Below are 17,769 nucleotides of genomic sequence, written 5' to 3' on the forward strand. Positions count from 1 at the left end.
TCAAGCTTACAGCTGTTGGAGACGGCACTTGTTCAGTGGGCTAATGCCTGTGCTCCCACAGAACTACAGACCTCGTGGCCTTTTAAAATGTTGCCTTATTACCTTAAAGAGCTTTATTTGCTCTTTTGAAATATTAGATTCAAATCCCTCATATCTGTACTTTTTACAAGCCATGAAAACCCAAATTGCTGGGATGCCTGCTGAAATCCATGCTAACAGGTGTTAGGAAAATTGTTTTACGAGGTACAGCACCTTACATAGGTTAGTTTGTGCAATTCATCTGCTGCCCCTCACTTGTTGTAGTATCCAGCATGAGATTCCACACATGCCTTTTATTTAGGAAAGAACACAAAAGTATGTTATCTTATTCCTCTGGAATTTTCCACAGTTATTTAGCATGTTAGTTTAAGCATAATTGGTTAGTGGGCTGTTGAAATTTATATCTTAGCAGTACTTATTTACATCAGGCTTAAAGTAGATCGTTTTAGTCGAGGTAAATGTGAAGCATTAGATTGCAAACGTACCTAATCCATCTCTCCTCCCCCATGACTAGAAATCCTGTGGTTAAAATAACACAGCCTCTATTCAGAGCACAAACTTAGAGCTGCTAGCGGGAGCAGGCTTGGGATTTAGGCAACTCTCAGCAGATGAGTCTGTTCAAGGATCTTTCTCGGGTTTGTTTTTCATCCTACTTCTGATCCATGAGAGGAAACCAGGCTGTCTCCTCTGGGCACGCAAGGTAAAGATTTTCTGCATTCTGTGTATGGTTGCATGTGCATGTAAAGGAGCGCATAAATGTGATTGCAAAAATGTTGTTGCAAATGCAATTATAAAAATGTTGTTGCTTATAGAGCAAGAAGCGTTTGGCAAATGGCTTCACAATCTTTAACTGTTAATCTGGTCTTGTGGCTATTTCCATACGGCAGTGAAATGATGAAATGATAATCTTGCACAGATAAGCAAGCAGCAGCGATTCTCCGTCACACATTAGAGAGGCTGAGCATGTTGGCAATGTGGGAAATAACAAAACCGGGCACTATTGTGATCAAGCCAGGCTAAAGCCAAACTGGCATTTTGTTGACTGTCAGGTATAGTCTCTCCTGGGTTTGTCCAGCTGCTGTAATCCCCGTGCGGGAGGCTGAGGCTGTGCCGGAGGATGGCACTGAGTCTGTTTACAGAGTATATGCTAATGCCGTTCCAGCGTGACTCTTACAGTAACGGCAGAGTGGTGCTCTCAGAAATGTTTGGACGTGGCGTGCCAGATAATTAACTGTCTTTATTTGCTCTTACTGCTTTCCAAGTCACAGGGGATGTAGGAAAGCATCATCTTTTCCTTGCAACCTTCTTTCATTTGAAATCCAGGAAATAAGTGTGATGTCCGTGCTAATGCCTGTGGAACTGTACTCCCAGCGCCGGAGTCTGTTAACTCTCCCAGCCCCGACACTCCCGCTTCTCCCCGTGCCGTGATTCACGGGGCATCCCGAGCACCAAATCAGTGCTCTTGCACCATGGTGTTTGAACACAGTGGGTCCTGCTGCTGGATAATACTGAAACACCTTTACTCAGGTTTTTGCTTAATTTTAAAAAATGCTGCCACTCCCTGCTCCAAGGCATGGGGCAGTGTGTGCGTTGGGGGGGGGGCACTTGTGCTCTCCCTCCATTGAGGTAGCACTGAAGAAATGTTGCTCCAAGTGCTACCTTGCCAGTGCTGGAGAAAGCCTTGTCTCCCACCCAGAGATGCTCCCGTTCCCCTTCCCCTTCTTTCCACTCCCCCTCTCCTTCCCTGAGTGAGACAGTGTCCTGCCTGCAACAACTGACTTTCCCTGGTCCCCGCTGTCCCAGAGCCCTGTCACCCTGGCAGCACACACTCCACTCCTCTGCTCCTCCAGAGAAAAGAGGAGGACCCTGCTTGGCACGCCAGGTCCCTCGCAGCACAGAGCTGCCGTGCTGCGGGGAAGCCTCTCAGCTGGCAAAGGTACCCTCGCCCCTTGAGCCAACAATGCTGCTTTGTCCTGGAGGAAGAAATGCAGCTTTATCACTCGGGTGCCCAGTGCAGGGAGGGGCAAGCAGGGCTACAAGGAATACAAACACACAGCTTTTCATGACACTCGTGTACAGCATGCCGTGGCAGAGAGGCAGCTTGAAGGAGAGAGAATATGCGCAGAACAAAGAAATGCGGTCAGGCAGCGACTATAAAATTTCAATATAGAAAGTGGAGCTGATGTCATTTTAACGTCCCAAGCAGTGCCAAGAATTCTAAGCTCCGTATCAAGATTCAGTGCAAATCCCCCACATACTCACAATTTGTTCTTGTGGAAAAATGAACTTTTATGGAAAATATGCATGGGAACCTGCCAGAGGAGTGTGTTCCTTTATTTCTTTTATTAATTTTGAATACATTAGTCCAGAGAGCAATCCCATTTTAGCATCAGCTGCCTCTATCCAAGAAGCCGAAGCTCAAATGCAAATACTGGAGGCGAGGGAACTGTGATTTTTGTACGACCAGTTGTTAGATGAGAAGAGCTGTTCAAGTAGGAAGGGGTGTGGGAAGGCTCAGTGGGATGACTGAGTTAAAGCTTTTTTCCTGGTGACATATCTGAATCATGATAAGACGCACCTGAATGGAACAGCATCATCAGCTATTATTACTTTGAATGCGTCAAAGGTGGGATTGCATGCAGCTCCTACGATTAAGGTTACTCATATGTGTCCTGCTATAAGACCACATTTGCAGTTGCTTATGATTTTGCCAGATTTGAACCATTTAGACTGAGTTCTTCCAACTTGATTGTCTGCCTTGGGCTAAAAGTTCTTTTCTGGAAAATTTCAGCCAAAACTGTCCAGCCATTTCCAAGAATGAGCATAGGGAAAAAGGCATTGTTGTCCAACTGGAAAAAAAAGAAAGGAAGAAACAGGAGGGGGGAACCTGGTGATCCTTTCCTTGGATAGTTCTTATCCCTCTGCACTTTGGAGTAGAGATCTGAAATTTGGCAGCTTTGTGTTAGGACTGCAATTTTTTTTTTTTACTTTGTAAATCTCCAATTTGGCTTAGTGATAGCCTTTGAAGGGAAAAAATAGCAATTTATTAGGGACACGCTAGGGCTGAGTAGTCAAAATCTGCTGAGATTCCTTCCCACGTGAGCCAGCTCAGCCCAGCATCCCAGCAGCTCCCGGTGCCAACCGCCGTGCTCCTGTGCACCTAGTTGGTGCTACCAAGTTCCTGCTGCTCCTGCTGCTTCCCCACAGCTCTGCAGGGACTGAGCTACCCCTGTCCCCTCTTTTCAGCCCAAGAGCCACCCCCAGCTCTAGGAGCTGGATGAAGCTGGGGTCTCCCCATAATGCTGCTCAGAGCAGAGGAGTTGGGCAATGGAAAGGCAGGCAGGGAACAACACTCTTCTTTTGACACCTTCCCCACACAGCCAGGAGGCAGCCAGGGACCCTGGGGATGCTGGGCTAAGGGAAGGTCTGGTACTGGGATCCTAAAGCTGAAGGACAGCATGGGACTGGGATGGGGAATACATGGGACAAGTGAGGAGTCAGGGGCTCAGGGGGCTCGGGAGTGGGGCAGGGAGGTGTGTGTCAAGGCATGAGCCATAGGGAGAGTCTGGATATGACAGAGCCTGACACGAAACCTGAGCTACCCCATCTGTGATCCCTTTTTGGGAATATGAGTGTTGCCTTGCAGAACTGGCTTTATTCCTGCTCTTCCTGCAGGGTCGTTTGTGCTGGGTCTCGCTGAGGCTTTCCCCAGTCTGCAGTCAGTAGCTGTGGGGTGTGCCCCCCTGTCTGCACGTGCCATAAGACCCTGGTACTGAATGTCTGGTCCAGGGATGGGAGTCGATGGGAGCTCTGCCTCGAGCACCTCCAGTGCCACCTGATGCTGAGCACGCTTGCACAGCCCCAGCTATGTCTGTTGGTCACCCCTTGGTCTCAGCTCATGACCTTGAAGCACTGGGCTGTGGGACCTGTAAAGCCTGCAAGGGTGGATGTGGGCATGGATCTGGCTGCAAGGAGGCCACAATGGTGTGTGACAGCTGGGATATAGGTGACCAAGCCAGACCCCTGGTAAACCAGTGCCTGATGTGATCAAGCTGGTTGCTTGCACATCTGTCTCTTCCCTTCATTTCCATTTTGTTCAAGTGGCTAAAGCACCACCACACCCCTGAGAGAGGTACCAGAGCTCAGAGACACTTGTGAAGCACACAGGTACTATAGGGAGGTGTGCCACTGAAATTTTCCCAGTGTTGGGAAAACTAGTCATTTTTATTTAGAGGAGGACTTGGGTAGAAAATTCAGTCTTGGACCACACTGAACACTAAGGAAAAACCAAAATTCTATATAACATTTTCTCCAGTGAAGACAGTCCATCCTGTACCATGGGATAAAGCTGAGACCTCTGGCAAAATACTGTGTGTTCATCTAATTAACAAGTGTATCATAACACATAGCACAAGGGAGGCCTAATTCTGGCATCTCTTGCCTCATGGGTTTTTCAGTCTTAACAGTATTCTTATAGCCTATTTTTGCATGCAAGACATATGCAGCATTTGCAGACAGACGGTGAAATGTCAGGGTTTCCATTTTGCCACTTGATGTGATTTCCGCAGTGAAAGGTAGGGAGCTGCAGTCTGCTTGTTTCCGCTCCTGCTGGAGTAGCAGGGAGAGGTGGTTTCCTTCACTTTTTTTATGGCTATGGGCTATGGAGCATGCTGTACAGCCTCTCCTTCCACAAAGCCAGGCAGTGAAGTTCCATTACCTTCATCAGCTCCTGGCAGCCCCACGCACACACCAGGACTGTGTGAGATAGTGTACAAACCAAGACCAGAAGAACAGGAGATGACCACGTTGAGAAGACCAGAGCTGCCTACAGGCAGCTACTGAGAGATGAAGGAGTTCTAAGAAGCTGTGAGATGGCGTTGGCCAGCGCAGCAGGCAGTGCTTGCTGCAAACTGACAGCCTCGCTTTTGTGAAGGATGTCACAAGAATGAATTTTAAGCAGGGATTTGCAGGAGAACTGAAACAGAAAAGGAAGAAGAATGATGGATTCTTATGGGCTTCTGCTCCAAGTGTCATGAAAGAAAACAAGAAAATGCTTGTCTGGACAGTGGCAAACAGTGCCCTAAACTTTGATGCTGGATGAGAGCGGATGGGTGGAGTGGAGACGGACCGTCAAAGGACCGGAGATGCTTATTGGGGATGTCCTTGTGGAAGTTATCAGAAAAGAAATAAATCCAGGAAGCTGTTGCTGTTACAACTTTGATGTGATGATTACAAATGGGGAGAAACATCATGAATGAAGCAGTCAGGTCTGTGCATAAGGTTTCTTGCTCAGCTCTGGAAGAGCTGATGCCTCCTAATCTGGAACCCTGGCTGGTCCAGCCAGCAACTTTCACTGCACACAGCCCAGGGAAAGAGCGAGGTCACCTCATGGGTGCTAACCCAAAACCTTAATTGCTTGACCTACTTGAGACTCAGACCCTCTCCTATCCCACCTCTATTCCCAGCTAGCTACTGGCTAGATCCCATCATGCTCTTCCTGCAGTTTCGGTCTGAATTAAACCGGTATGTGTGACATGACTAGTTCAACAATCACAACACTGTGCCTTGGGACTTAGCCTTTGCTGGAAGCTAAAGTACATGCAATTAATTCTGCAGTTCATCAATGGACAAAATGGGGCCTTTGTGTAATTCCTATTTCTCATTTGTTTCCAAATATTCATGAATCATGAACTATTTTGTCTCAGAAATTAATGCTTTTTTTTTTTTTCCAAATGATCTGCTTTGACCTATTCTGCAGACCCCAGTGTCTCCACAGATTGTGTGGCCCAGGTCTTCTGTCCTGAACCATGCCAGGGTCCTGGGTTTCTAAAGGTACTTGTACAGTAACAGATCCCTTGCCTGGAGAGAGCCAGGCTGATCCCAGGCCTGAGAGAGGCTTGCTACCTTCCTGCACTTGCACCCCAGATATAAATTTGTCTTCATGTTATTCTGCTGTCCAGTGACATGGGACAGGGTGAAACATCAAAGAAGTTTGTTCATGAAGGGGTGCACAGATTTGCCTCCTACCAAGATAAAGCCCTGGCTGAGTACTCTTGTAGCAACCATTTTGATAATCCAAGCAGTGTTCTATCTAAATCATGTCCTACTTTGTACAGGGATCTGCCATGTCTTCAGGTGCACCCATGAAATATGTGTCACCTGGGCTGTGTGACCTTTACAGAATCCTCCAATTTCAGGGACACTTTGGGAAAGTGAGTTATTTGGTGCTCTATTGGCTTGTGACTTAAAATCAGAAAGGGAGTGAATACACAGTTATATCAGAAAAGAAAAGCATTTCTGATAAGGCAAAGGCCTTATCTTTTTCAAAAGGAGACTAGCACGGGGTGATGAAGACGAGCATTTCATCTTTTTGCACTGGTGAAGACCATTTGGGAAACTCCTACCTAGACATAAATTCAGGTTTTCCACCCTGAGGCGAGTGTTGTGGGTTCCCCTAAGTCCTTTTCTATCAATTCATTTATAACACCCTTGTGAATCCCATAGTCCAAACCTATGTATGAGACTTACGACATACACAGGTCCCTAACAACCTCAAACTCACTGAGGTTTTTTTAACTGCTTACGGCCTTTTAGCATGTTTTCACTTTTATTTAGATATCTTGTCCCTCAGCAGTGAATTTCTCTTGTTTTCTCTTCTTTTCTGCTACTAGCAGTTGGATGTTTATGCCCTTGGCATTTTCTACCTGCAGGGCAGAAAGAACCTCCTTGTTTCAAACCTTTGACAGCGCACGGTGTTGACTGTGCCGAGCTCACCGCACAAGGTGACTCCAGCTCTGTAGCCACGGAGCACAATAAAGTCTCACCTGAGTTGCCATCCCTGACCCCCAACCAAATCAAGCAGGGTTTTAAAGTGAACCCATGTTGCACTGCCCAGCCCTCTAGTATCAAGGCTGTGATCGTGTCTGTCACAGACCGGCCAACGCATGTGATGGGTGATGCATGACCAGCCATGCCCACCTTGGTCCCCTTCTCCTCGGGCACGCGGTCCTGCTGCTGCAGGTCAGGTCACTTGCTGCCAGGCAGGTTATCATCTGCGGAGCTAAACTTACTTCTGTCCCCAGCCATCTCATCGGACAAAACGCCAATGGGGCTTGCAGAATGGCTTTCATGCACCACGCATCCACTGCTGGGACTGCCAGGGTTTGTTCCCTTGCTGTGCTTTGGCACTAGGCAGAAGTGGTGTTGTCAATAACCTATCTTAGAGAAACAGAATCAAATGAAATTGCTTTCTCCTCCGCCGCCTTTGTTCATTACAGTTTGCTTTGGCCTCTTGCATATATGAAATCAAATGCTGCTGCTTTCCACATGCTACAGCTCGATGTGTTTAAATTGAGAGGAATCTCCCTTAAATATTTATTTAATCAATAACATCCCTTGAGCTCTTTATAAATTGCTGTACAAGGTTGCCTTTCATAAAAGACCCCAACCTTTTTTTTAAATTTATTTTAACTTCTTTCCCACCTCACCACTGTACTGTGGGCCAGCACCTCCTTCTGCCGGGGCTGCACATCCCGCAGCTCAGAAACTGGTGCCTGCTCCGCAGGGCTTACAGACCCAGCCCTGAAATCGTGCCAGCAGCTCCCAGAGCCACAGGGCAGAGTTTCAGCAGTCATATTGTTTCTGTCCCAGGAACTCAACAACCCTGTAACTTCCAGGAATAGGCTCCTTTCAGACACAGGAAAGATGCTCCGAGAGCCGTCTCTTCCTTCTGGTACCCACACAAAATGGCTGAGGCTGGAAACACAGGGATGCCAACCTTCCACGACTCTCTCCAACCAGAGGGGGGAAGCTGAGGCTGCTGATACCTTTCAATAGTATTATATTATAACTTCAGCACCTGCAATTCTGGTCATTTTCTGAGCAAAAGACCTTCAAGACACGTGAAACACACTCTGTACTATTCAGTTGGAGTCCACAAATCTAAGAAGGACTCACCATCCAAAATAAAAAGGTTTTTATATTGTACATAAAAGAGAGGATTCAAACTCTTCACTTAGAAGGCCATTTGTTTGTATTTAATTTTAGCTGAAAGTGAACTTTCACCAAAGTATTGGTGAACAGTATTAATGTTATCTGTTGAAAAGTTTGCCCAAAATTGTCAGTGTTTAAAGTGGTGGAGAGCAACAGCCCTTCTTCTGCATTTCTAATTCCACATTATTCCACCATCTTGATGGATCGGATATTGGCAAAATCTCCGTAGTCAACATGGGTTTGCGTAGAAATTGGATTACTCACCAGCTAAAGTAAGTGCAAAGGAGATAATCCATTATGCTGTTCCTTAGATATAATTGAGGCTCATCTCCCCATTCTAGGCTCTGTGTAGGTTTAATCACGGGAGCTAAACAGGGGAGAAGTACCAGAGCTTCTCTGAATCATTTTTATTCTTGTCCCAGTTCTTTATCATTAATTACATCAATGCATATTTCCATGGAGACCGAGAGTGGTGCCATCAGCCTGCTGTCCCTCAGGTGCCCCTGAAACCTTCACGTGCTTTCCTAAGTGCAGTGCATCTCTGGAGGGTCCCTTGGGAAGAAGAGGCAGGCTGTGTTTTGCTCAAGATCCTTCTTGTTCTGAGTGCAAATTTCAACAGACTAAATGAAAAGATATATCCTTTTGAGAGCAAATGCTGTTGGTGAAGCTGGGGGATCAATTAGCCTTTTCTGGTGGCTGGGGTTGATTGCAGAAACAATTTTGAACATCAGAGTATTACATAGAGTATTACTTTCCTCCCCTGGTGAATGCAATATGTGGAAAGTCTGCCTCAGACATCCTTTTCCTTTTTCCAGTCTGAACTGGAAAGACCTCCTGTACTTTTCTCTCCATCAGACAAGGCCATCAGCAGCAGCATGAATGTAGTATCACAGCTCAATACTTTCAAATCAATACTTCATTACTTTGCTCTCTTCAGAGGAAGCAGTTTTGTCTGCATGGGTATGCTGAGCCTTTATCCAGCTCGCATCCACCCAGCCATCTTGTGTCAGTGTCAGGGTCAATTCCTGACTCCTTTTAATTTCCTCCTGTTCTTTATTCACAGCACCTGGTGTAGACCTTTAACAGTGAATATGTCTGAAAGAGTATTTCCAGAACAAAGTTCTTAAACATTTTTTTTTTTTTTTTTAAATGTCTTGCCTGTACTAGTCAATCTGAACAGCTGCTTGGTAGCATAACAGGGCGCTCTCCCTCTCCTTCCAAGCTTTTGCCTTTCAGTAGTAGCTCTTGCATAGCTCCTGCATTGCACGTGGCTGCATTGGCCGCAGTGTTTCCATTTCACGGGAACTTCTGAGAGTCATACCCTTGTCTTTGTACACAATCAGGTCAGAAAGTCAAATTACAGAAAATTTGAGGGAGCTGCAGGGTCCTGAAAATGTTGTTTCAGACATGTCCAGGTCACTTAAGTCCAGAACCAAAACATTTTGATGGTTCAGAAACTGAAACAACTTGTTTCCAGTTTGAACTGAACCAAACTGTCTGGCTTCCTCTAGGTTTGACATTAGTCCATACCCTCTCTTTTCTGCTCTGGTGTCTCATGGGCCTTGTGCTTATCTGCAGTAGCTGTGGCTCACCAGCTGGGCTGCATGCACCCATGAGCCACAGCAATAACACTCCTGTGTCACTCCACTGGAGGTGGGAACACCTCTTCCACCAAGGAATAGGCTTTTCCTGTGATACGGCACACTTTTAACGGAAGATATTCACTCAGAAAAAAAGACTTTGGTGATGTGACCCAAAGCACTGCAGCAGAAATCCCATCTCCTCCTGGAAGTTCTTGGAGACCTGAGGTAAGGCACTGAAAAATGCAAGACTGGGGAAACCCACTGATAGACCATGACCTGAAGCTGTGCCAGAAGCAGCAAGCCCACCCATTTCACTGTACTCTGCAGGGTCTGGACCTGCCTCCTGGACACGGTAGGACTCACTTCTCAACCTCCACCCTCCTAGATCTGGAGAAGGGTCTTGAAGTGTGATGCCCCACATCTGCACTGGCCGTCCTACCCACAAACCCAGGTATTTCCTTCTGCCCAGCAAATGTTGGAACGCTGTGGACACCATAGGCACAGGGCAAGAGCAGAGCCGGGCACCGTGACTGCTGTACCAGGCACCCTTGCAGAAGTCCCTGATGTTTGTGTGGCCAAGGTCTGCTCATAGAAGCATTGATTTCATTCGGCCATGTTTGTGTGGCTTTATGAGCACTGAAACAGCGTGAGTCCAAATGATTAACTGTTGTTATTTATTAGGTACAATACTGTCCAGACCTGGGGCTGAACTCTCCAAACCGAAGCCCAGTATATACAATCAGTCTTGCCTCTCTCCAAACAGCACCCAGCATCAATCATGGCACTGTAAATTGTTTACACAAAACTGCAGACATCATAACTTATTAAATAACTCTCTTGTCAGTCAGATAAGTAAATATTTCGAAAGACTGTGAACACCATGGCAAGCTCCAACTGCCCAGACCAGCTCCAAATGGATCCAAGTTAACAGGGGACCAGATTTGCCTTGCCTTTGATGTCCCTGCTCCAAATCGGGTTGAGAAGGGAATCTGAAAACAAGCCTCCCTCAGGGAGGCTAATGTAGTTTTAAAGACACTAAACTTTCTGTAGAGCTAACAGGAGGAAGAAAACCATAGAAATTGTTTGCAAAGAAACTATCTTCTTGAAGCTATAAATCTACTTTGTGGAGTCAGAGCCTCCCCCTCCTTCTCCACATCCTCCTCACTTAACCCAACAAATAAGGTTGATACCAGCAAACCTCTGCTGCAGAAGGCATGGGCCGTTCACTCCTTGGGCCACAGCTAGAGACCGCAGTGGTGGGTCTCTCACACTGCTGGTGAAGGCGGATGATGGTAGTGCCTTTGCACAACCGCCTCGCAGCGCAGGCAGCAGTCCCACTGGCTTTGCACTTGAGGAAGGGAAAGGTGTTGGCATCAACTTCCACATCTCCATTGCCTGCCTGTGGTAAGTCACTGTGGTTTTGAAAACATGCCATTTTACAGCTAAATGCTTCTGAAACATTCAGTCCTCTGTTTTGTTTAGGATGTTGTTTTATGAGATATTTCTTTCCAATCATTTCCAACAATTATTTGGGATCTTTTTCCTTTCAAGCTCACTGAGTTGTACCAGTTCACCTCCTTTTCAGAAGGGATCCTGTTACAAGCAGGAATGCAGAGTTAAAAGGGCCTGAGCCTTTGCAACAGGAATTTGTTTTGGAAGCAAGCGAGTCGGAAGGAGAGGAACTGGGCAGCCCACCAAGGGCTTCGGCAGGATTATCCCACTCTTTCAGCAAGCCATAGCCGGGGCAACCCGTGGGCTGGGGCTGAGCCTGCTTCCAGGGGAGGCAGGGACAGACAGACCACTCTTTCCAGCAGTTTTTATACAGCACAGGGTCTGTTCCCATTGTTTGAAGCCTCATCTGAAAAATGCCCTCTGGCAGAGACCTCACTAATGTGGTAGTCACCATGGGTGTTGGTGGAAACCTTCGCGTGGGTGCAGCTGGCTGCACACTGCTGCTGTTGGTTGCTGGGTGCCGAGGAGGACAGCACTCCATGCAGAGAGAGCCCCATCGAAGGCCACGTGTAAAGTTCGTTATTATCTGAAAACCATTGACTTGATGCTAACCTGACACTGAGTCATTGGCTCAACTGCCTGTTTGGTGTTTACTCATTTGCTACCTGAGTGAGACCTCCTTTGATGCAATTCCTTTAATAAGATTTTAATTCTGTCTTTTGAGTTACTTTGATACCTCCTGTTGCTGATGCATCTGGGTAGTTTTCTTAAAATACATGTTTCTGTGCACTGTGTGTATTACTTATTTAATGTCAGAGGTGTGTGTGAGGCTGTTCATGTTTGCAAGAAGGCAGGGTTTTCATCGCAGGACTAAATCAACTGCTGCCAAGACAGCACAGTACAGACATAAATAAAACATAGGTTGTAGAGACAAACTGTCAGTGGTCCTCATCTTAAATTTCTGTTCATGTTTGTGCACAACCACATTTACTGGTGCTCCTGCCTCAATGTATTCAGTATAAACTGGTGATTAACTGAGAAAACAAGTTTAAAGAAAAGAGTAATTTCTTAGTGTGGTAGCACAAGTGGGTAGATGCAGAGGGGAGATGGGAAAAGGGTGCAGAAGTAACATTGACTCGGTGGCGCACGCACGCCAATGTGAAATGCAGTCAATACAGTTAATATGTTCACGTCTCACAGGTGCGGAGAGGTTTCACACATTGGAGTAAATGTTTCCTAATTCCTAGACACACATGATAGAAAAGGACAGCGCACAGAAGGAAACACATTCAGGGAACCTGCCAAAAAGAAAGGTGCTATTTTTTAAAAGAGAGTGGAAAGATTCCAGCTCTGGATCCAGATCCAGCTCTAGCCTCCAGCAATGGATACTCACCTGCACCAATGCGGACGCCACCTAAGTGCCACCACTCTTATGGGCTACATACCAGTATTGCATTGCCTACGTGGCTGTCAGTGAATAGGGTGTCCCAGCATGCTGCATGTACCTGTGGACATTACAGCAGGATCATCCTCCCACCACCTGGACCCCCAAAGCCCAGGGGCTCCCCTACTGTGCAGGACCCACAGCTCACATAGCCCATCACAGTCATGTTCCCCTTTCCCATCCTGGGGAAAGGGATGATCCGTATTTTCCATGAACCACTGCCTGCCGCTGGATGCATAGACTGCTGGCTTCTTTATGAGTAGGTGATGTGTTGGTAACTATGCTACTTGAGGGTTTTTTGTAAGCTAAAGATACTATTCAGCTCTGTCTCTGTGTTCCTATTGACCAGCACCTACAATGGGAAGTTTGCAATGAGGGTAGATTTGCCCTTAACTAAGTGCATTTCTTTTCTTATCTTCCTTGCAACATGTCACTGGTTTTTCATCCATTAGTGATTTTTTTCCCCCTTTTAACATTGTCTCTGATTTCTGTGTCATGAGGGGGAGTATTGTCAGATCGCATTCTCATGATGGGAGAGGCAGAAAATCCGTTCTGTATATCATGTGCCCTTGGCTCCCAACACCACAAAGGATTTCTTCAAGCCCTGCTCATTATCTCGTTTTATACTTTAAAAGAAAAGCTAAAATGCTGGTGACAAATGGCCTCGTTTATCACATTTAATTGACTGACTGTTCTTTTAAGCCTCTGAAATACACACTTTGGGCCAAAGCACTGGAAAAAGAACATGCCATTTACCCTGGTCTGCTGCCAGGTCACATTAAAAACTGTTCTGGAGGTGTTTGCTAGACCAGTACACGGAGCGCGCTTTCTCCAGCAGTGTGTCTCCAGCTGTATGATGTATTGTTCTTTGAAAAGAAGATTGAGCAATTGGATCAGAGGCACTTTTTATCCTTTTCTAATTGCACTAACAACTTTACTAGAAATTTGTGCATGTGCAGCACAAGACCTGTGCCCTCTGCAGAGGGTAGGAAGTAGAAATGTAGCCGTGAAGTAGAAACATAGCCGTTCTGGAGGTGGTCAGCCATATGTTCGGCTCTTACCACTATGAGGTTGCTGATATTTAACAGTTGGACTGGATGATCTTAAAGGTCTTTTCCAACCAAAACAATTCTATGATTCTGTTTATTACAGTAGCAGAACTGAGTTGCACGCACCAAAAGGCAGGTACCTTGCTTCTAACCTGTGCTTCCCAGCCCCTCACATGTTTTGCCCTGCTGCAGCAGAGCCCCTGCCCCATTTGAAGCCCTGACTGCGCCAGTCCATTCATGTCCTTGTGGACCTTAAGGCTGGGGTCTACAAAGCTTTCCCGACAGCAGGGCCCATGGTCCGAGTGGCTTCTCCCCCTTTTCTCTGCTCGGTACAGTGCGGCGCAGGGTGCAGCTCCCACGGCACCCACCCTGTGGGTGCTACCTGCTGTGCCACCCCAGGCTTTGCCTGCGGTGTCAGTGGGTGCACTCTCACCCCAGCATCCTTTCCTTCTGGTTTCCACCAGCCCTGATAGTGTCATCCCTTCATGAGCAAGCAGCAGAAATGGGGTTGGAGTGAGACTGTTATGGGAAGGGTGAAGCTGTTACAAAGTTGGATGTGGAAGGTGTCAACACTTCCCTGTTGACTAGGAGAGAATTCCCTAGAGAATGGGACCCTTGGGGGTCAGACCTAACCAACATTTTCATTGACATCTTGGGCAATGGAAAAATAGAGCTATGTGGTTGTTGCAGCTACAGCGGGTGTTGTGCTGGCTGTAGGTTGCAGGAATGACAAACTGGAGATAGGGACTGAAAAGCCCTAAGATGTGTTTTGGCAGGGATGAATGCACACCTCTCCCCAGTGTCCCTGGGCCAGGCTGGCGCTGACTGCCTGGGCTGCTGCTCAGCTCCGAGGACCTGCAAACTGTGATGGGTCATGGTCTGACTGAGTACCTATAATGTCATACTGTTGCAAAATAAACCAACCCCAAACTCCATTGTGGAGTACATAAATAGAAACACAGCGTGCAAGACATTTCCCTTGCCTCTCTGTTCAGCTCCCCCGGTAGTATGAGATTTCGCCTAGAAATATTTGTATGGATGCGGATGCTATTCTCAAGAAAGGTATATACAGGTATGTGCAGGAAGGTAGGCTAAAGAAACTGCATTTGATTAAAGAACAGATGTCTGAAGGGAGAAATAATGGCTTTCAGGCATATAAGGGGCTGAGCAAAAAGAAAGTAAATAAACTGCTCTCTACTGCTGTAGATAGCAGCCACATCCTAAAATTTCAATGAGGGTGTGTACTGGGTCTGGCTTGGGAGGGAGTTAAGAAAGTTTTAAGACAGATTTAAGAAATGTTCCTAATAGTAAGAGTAGTAAAACGCTGGAATACTTTGTCTCAGGAGACTGTGGGGGTTCTGTTATTAGAGGTTTTTAAGACCTTAGGGTTATCCAGACATCTGTAAGGACTGACCTAGGAATGGGGTGGAGGGATGGACCGGAGCCAGCCTGAGTCCCCAGGGACCCTTCCGCATGACATTTTCATTGTATTAATGTGAACACACGAGACTGCTCTTATAAAGTACTAAAAACATCGCCCTGGTTTCTAAACAGCCCCCAGAAAAGATTTCAGTCTCGACTGAGCCTGTCTCCAGTTTGAAGATGGAAATCTTTTGACTCCTTTCCCCATCCCACCCTCAGACAAACCTGCTGCAAAGGGGCCGCTGAACCCCAAAGTCACAGAAATCTTCTCCCCTCTCCTGTCCTCTGCTGCCCTGGGAGCCCCGAGCTGGAAGGGGCAGCGGCAGGAGCCTTGCTCTGAGAGGCACCGGGGTCCCGTGCCCTGGGACAGCCGGTCCCACATTCCTGCTCCTCCCCACGGCAGCACACGTAGGGCACCCCAAAGCTCGGCACCACGCCCACAGCTGCTCCCCCCGGGGAGACCCGGTCCCTTCGCCGCCCCAGCCACCCCACGCCGACCACTGCGGGACTCGGCATCGCATCCTAAGTAAAAGATTGACACAAATCCTGCTGTCCTGATTAGCAGCCCATCTAATCCCCGTGATGTCAGCAGGGCTTTGCGTGGCAGGATTTGGCCCACTGCCCTCGTACGAGCACTGCTGAAGAGCTTCGGGTTTTATTCCCCTGCCTCCTAGTCGGTGGCGGGCAGGTGTGAGCCTGCGGTAGGAGCCTGCGCTGGGGTTTCAGCCACCCAGCAAAATTCACTGCCAGGTTTTGTTTATCTCAGTGGGAAAATGGGACAGAAAGGTGTTTCCTGCAGAACACAGAAAAATCCCACTGTGCAGTTCCTCTTTTACTGCACAGCATATATACAAGTTTGAGTATATCTATGTGTATAAATATATATATTGCAATTATACTGTTTTCATGCTTCCTACAAGCACAGTTTCTGGGGCTAAGACAAGGTACACGTATGGCAGGGGGAGGAAAGGGAGAGACAGAAGGAGAGGAAACTGCTGCTGGACACGGCAGCTCTCCTCTAACCCCCATTTTTTACACTGATGGAATGCACCCGACAACTGTTTCTACTATTTAAGGAAAAAGGTTCCTATACAAAATCCTGTGGTTTTGAAGTGATCCTTTTATAGGCATAAAGAGATTTTTCCACATCCTTCTATTTCACTTCTTTTTTTCACTCAGACCTGGCTACTCAAATAGATATTTGCAGAATATCATACACTGGAATCAGACACTTCATTCCTATTCTTGGTACTGGAGGTCAAATATCCCCCCCCAGTTTACCACATAAAGCCAAAGGGATGCAAACTGAAGTCAGTTTAGCTGTAGGGCAGTGCAAGAGAGAGTTTAATTTGGTCCCGTACCCATCCTGAGGGATTTTGAGCTGGCAACACCCCATCAGAGAACTGAAGGTGCTGCATATTCTGCAGCGGGTTCGCCATAGTCACAGCGCTCTCTAATGAATTGTTTACTCTTGTGCTTCTCAACAGTGGTGAATGTTAATGGCATCTGTAATCTCCTTGATTTGGAATAAAATTAACTACACGTTAACCTTGAGTTAATATCACAGGTTTTTAGGGTGTGTATCCTAAACAGGAGTTGGATGCAATGCACAACCTGCGCTGGAGCAGGGACCTGAACGCTCCTCTCTCCTGTCCCAGAAGTGGGAGATGAGGCATTCACATCTGTTCGGGCCCAGACAATGGTGAGCACATCCCACATCCTGGACAGCGCGTTGCCAGCAGTGATGTGGGACGGGGAGACGACGTAGGGTGCCTGGGCTGCGATCGCGGGCGCTCGCGCAGGAAGGCTCAGCCAGGCAGCGTGCGTCGGGTGCGGGGTCTCAGGTGGGAGACATCCAGCCCGAGGGCAGATGCTGAGCTGCTTGGCCCAGCCAAAATGCTGGGATGCGAGAAAGCAAAGCAAACCGTAGGGATTTACAGGCAAGCCCACAGACACCTGAGAGCTCCCTGAGTTCCTCTCCAGGCACCGACATCCTTGGGGGCATCCGGGCACAAGTGTGAAGCCAGGGACCCGAAAGCAGCGTCAAACAGCTCAGTCCTTTGTGAGGACTAACACGGTATTTAATGTATTACTCCAGACTATACAGTCATATACTGTGCTGGAGGTCGCTTTTCTGCACAAAACTACAAAACAAGGGATTTACAGAGCCCCAGTAGCCGCTCAGTGCCAGATGTCTATTATCTCATCACATACGTATGCTGCACAAAGATGTCAGCTCTAATACTTTCCTTCACCACCACGGAGACATGCCTGGTACCACCAGTTTGCACCGACATAAATAACAACCTGTCCAAGCATCTCCCCTACAAGTGCCGGGGGAAGGGGGAAGGACATATGTTCCAGATGGAAATACAACCGGGGGCTGTGCCCTCGGTGGCTTCGAGTTATATAATTTTATCTCAGTGCAACCTGAGTGGGAGTGATTCCTCCACAAACTGCATTGTATTTGGCTGCTTGCACACTTACTTTTTTATGAAAGTAGGGGGACTTGTAACAGGGACGATGTCAAAACTACTGCAAAGCAGCTGAGACTCCTAGTATATAGTAAAAAAAATTAACCCGCTACGTGGTTCCCCCTTGACAGATGGGGCATGTTCACTTATTCCTGCTTTAAAGTCATGTAAATCTGACTTCAGAAGAATAAATCCTGATTTACTCCCACACTGAATGAGTGGAAAATGCTGAAGTTGGATTTTGGATCAGTGATACAGGTTCAACTTTCTAGGCTTTGAGGACTCTCAACTTGATATCATCTTTTAACTGCATA

At 47.1% G+C, this 17,769-nt stretch overlaps 1 protein-coding gene across 1 annotated transcript in view; it reads left to right on the forward strand.

The window, feature by feature from the left end:
* The first annotated feature begins 618 nt into the window (after positions 1-618).
* The window catches only part of JCAD (junctional cadherin 5 associated), a 64,139-nt gene continuing 46,988 nt past the window's right edge, over positions 619-17,769 (forward strand). The window contains exon 1 of the mRNA XM_054815481.1: positions 619-739. The gene's annotated coding sequence lies outside the window, so the exon portion shown is untranslated. The remainder of the gene's footprint in view (positions 740-17,769) is intronic.

The sequence above is a fragment of the Grus americana genome, chromosome 2, assembly GCF_028858705.1.
Source record: "Grus americana isolate bGruAme1 chromosome 2, bGruAme1.mat, whole genome shotgun sequence".
Classification (NCBI taxonomy): Eukaryota; Metazoa; Chordata; class Aves; order Gruiformes; family Gruidae; genus Grus; species Grus americana.